This window comes from Hippopotamus amphibius, chromosome 15 (genome assembly GCF_030028045.1).
Source record: "Hippopotamus amphibius kiboko isolate mHipAmp2 chromosome 15, mHipAmp2.hap2, whole genome shotgun sequence".
NCBI classification, from domain to species: domain Eukaryota; kingdom Metazoa; phylum Chordata; class Mammalia; order Artiodactyla; family Hippopotamidae; genus Hippopotamus; species Hippopotamus amphibius.
In genome coordinates this window covers 31,809,257-31,813,000 of record NC_080200.1, presented here as the reverse complement: position 1 = coordinate 31,813,000, position 3,744 = coordinate 31,809,257, and positions in this window count along the sequence as shown.

The following is a 3,744-nucleotide window of genomic DNA, read 5'->3' as shown; positions in this document are numbered from 1 at the left end:
TAGCTGAGACTCAGGCCTTTTTCAGAAATAGGCCAAGAGAGTTCAGCTTTGACCATTCCCTGCCAAGCAGTCATCACAGGTGCTTCCTGGAAGGGATTGAGTTGCAGAAACCAGCGTGGCCCGCAGCCCTCAGGCCTCAGCCCGGCAGGCAGGCAGGCAGGCAGCGGCTATTGTCTGTTGGTCCCGCCCCCGCCCCCGCCCCCGCCCCCGCCCCCGCCCGCTTCTCCACCGCTCGCTCCTTCCCAAGTCGCCAGGGCTGATAGTTGCCGGGAGAGGGGGAGGGGAAGTCCGGACGCTTCATTCCGCAGGGCCTTGTTCAATCGCTTCATTCAAATGCAGAATGCTCTCCGGTCAGATCGGGAGCCTTTGACTTTGCCTCGAGCTCCCCTTTATCGAACGGCTTTTTTTTTTCCTTCCCCAATTTCCCCACCCTTAGGCTGCCCCCTCCAAACTGCAGGGAGGGAGGGAGGGAGGGAGGGAGGGAGGGAGGGAGGGATGGGTGAAGGTTGTGTGAGAACTTCTCCTTGTCTCAGGCAAATAGGAGTCCCCTCTTTTTCCTAACCCAGGAAACCCCACTAAACCATTTGAGAATCACGGACATGCGTGGAAGCAAACGTCTTAACTTGAGATCGTGCTCTGCTGTGGGAGGACAGAAAGGAGGGCCAGAATGTCCGGTCTTGTGCTGTCCAGTTCTTAAGCGACTTGAATTCAAGGAGACACATTTTGGGGCGGCCTACTCTGAACATATTGAAAGCTGACCTGGTGACTGTGTGTGTGTGTGTGTGTGTGTGTGTGTGTGTGTGTGTGTGTGTGTGTGAGAGAGGGAGAGGGAGATGGAGGGAGGGAGGGAGGCGGGGAGGGAGGGAAAGGGAGAAAATAGGTTAGTAGAGGCCTCCATTTCATGGAAACTGTTTCTGAGTTCTGAGAACAGGTCGGTTCTGTGAAACAGTTATCATATCTCCTCTCAGGAGGCAGTGATGTTGATGGGCTCCCAAAAACTAGGCCTGTGGTGCAAGCAATCAGGTTATTTCCTAAGAGGCACTTGTATGGAAACCAAAGGAAGACAAAGGTCCATCACTGGAGCCGATTATAAACCAGTGGGGGGGGGGGGGAGCGTGTGGGGGGCGGTGTCAGTGAAGAAGATTTGTAGATGTTAGGGTGGAAGCAACTTTAGCAGTTTGAAATGGCTGTGATGATGTCGGGTGTTTGGTTCGACTTTCAGAGTGGCTCTCACAGAAACAGGCACCAGGATGGTTTCCACAGGAGCTGTGGTGGCCATGTCTCTAAAGTTTTCACCAAGTCCTCCAGCTTCGGTCTGTAGGGCTTCAGGCAAAGGGCCGTTTTCGTTGTCAGTGATGCCAAGTCAAAAGGGTGGGCGAAAGTGGGAAACATTCATGGAGAGAGTTGTAGCCAGATATTGGGGGCAACTTGAAAGACTTCAGGATCCAGTCCGGTTTTCAGGTGAAAAGCAACACCCTAAGGAAAATGAATAGCACCAGAATCTCATATCCACAAGTGTGTATTCCCGTTTTATGGAAACGTAACGTGGGCCTCTAAGGAACGCGTGCAAGTGACTCTCTTGCCAAAGAAATAAGGAGCCTCACGGAGAGTTTCTGAATTCTGGACGGAGCAGGTAGGGAGAAAAAGAGAAGTGATTCCATTTTGCTGACAAGGGTACAAGTCACCAAATGGATGTCCAACTTTTAAAATAAATTGGGTTTTGTTTGTTTTCATTTTCCCTTGTAGCTGGAAAAGAAAAGATTTCACAATCCGTCCTGTTCTCTCTCTCTCTCTCTCACTCAGGTTAGGAGATTCTTTTCTGTTTGAAATAATGGAAGCATTTATAATGTCGTGCAGTTTCAGGTGTACAGCACAGTGATTTAGATAGAAAGATAGGTAGATAGATAGATAGATATAGATTCTGTTTCAGATTTTTTTTCTCTTATAGGTTATTACAAAGTATTGAGTATAGTTTCCTGTGCCAAGTCGTAAGAGCTTGTTGATTATCCACTTTACGTATAGGAATGTGTATATGTTCATCCCAAGCTCCTAAGGTATCCGCACCCTGGCCCCCCCCCCCCCCCGCCCCCAGCGGCTTCCCCAATCAGTCCTATTGTAGACAAGTAGTCATACACACACTATCATCCTAGTCCTCAGTTCATTCAGCCCCACGTAGGTCACTCGTTCTTCTCGGAGTCCAGTTTTCCCATCGGCCCTGTCAATCTTGCCTGATGATTGAGCGTGACTGGAAAAGTGATGGTCCCAAGAAGTTTGCAAGAGCTTTTGTGAAGGCTCATAGGACTTGCCCAGCGAAGTGGGTGCCTTGATCACTGCAGGCTGTGGAAGGTATACCCAAAGTGGCAAACACAATTTTTTTTTAACCGTCTCTATGCCATGGTGAGGACAGAAGGCTTGCAGCAAGGGAAGGCTTCAACCCACATGGAAACCATACTCACCGTCACAGGAACGTTTGGATGACCCTTACTACGTGCCAGTGGAGTGAAGTCCAGTGGCCGGGGCTCAGGGGTTCCTGAGAGAGGAGGTCTGACGCCTCTGGGGACAAAGAGAATTGTTTTCCCCCAGGGTGACAAGCATGACAGGTCAGCCATTGCAGGTAACCTGTAGAAATCTTCCCACCAGCATCTATTTACAATTGGAGCCATTCGAAATGCACCAAGGTGGGTGGCGGAATGCGGGGGGCGGCGGGGACCTGGGGGGGGGGGTGAGGTTCCCCAGGAAGCCTGAGACATGGAGACCCAGTGGCCGGCCGGGCTGCTGCCCCTCTCTGGGGTCTGCTGTCCCTCTCTGGGGTCTGCTGTAGCCCCGACCCTCTGTTGAATGGACAGAATGGAATTGATCCACGTGTGGCCCCCCCCCACCCCCCATCATCTTTCAAGAGGCTGTTGTTGCCGCCTCGGCATGAAACTCGGGTGGAATATCTCCTTGATACTGGGCTCAGTCCCTGTCGTGTGAGCCTCCATTTGGACGACCGAAAACCCTGTATGCCAGGGCAGAGAAGAAGGATCCCATCATTTCCAGAGCAGTTGGAACACACCCGTGTATAGACACAAGCCAAAGAAGGCTTCACGTTCCTTCCTCTTCGACAACGCTTCCCATGTCAGGAAACCTCTCCAGGAAGCCTACTCCGTTTCATGGCTCTGCTTTCGAAGGAGAGAGAACACATTCTTGAGCTAGGCCCTCTCCTCTTGGATCCTCTCTCAACATGCATTCTAAGTGCAAAAGACTTCATGTGTCATTCGGTTTGGGGGCAAATGTGTCCAAAATACCCCAACGAGTGTAAAACAGTTAGATAGGTCACTGGGGAACAGTGCCTCCTTAGCCACGTCACCCACATCCCAGGGAAAGACTTGCTAGGCAAAGAGAGACGCCTCTTTCCTTGTGAGCCAACCCTGGCTCTTTGAATATCAAGAGGACTAAGTCCACGTGAGTCCCCCAAGACCTGATAAAGGTAACCTAGAAAAGAAGTGATGATTTTTAGAAGACATAAGCCTGCCTGCCTGCCTGCCTGCCTGCCTTCCTTCCTTCCTTCCTTCCTTCCTTCCTTCCTTCCGGAAAAAGGAAGGAAAGCTTTCTCTCTCATGACGGAGAGAGCAGAGCAATAGAAGAAACACCCAAGCCCGAGCCCAAAGTTGGCCTTTTTCACCGAGAGACAGAAAACTGAATTCTAGTTTTGCACTGGTTTCCTGTTGATACGAACACTCATGTGTGTCCTTGAATCCATCC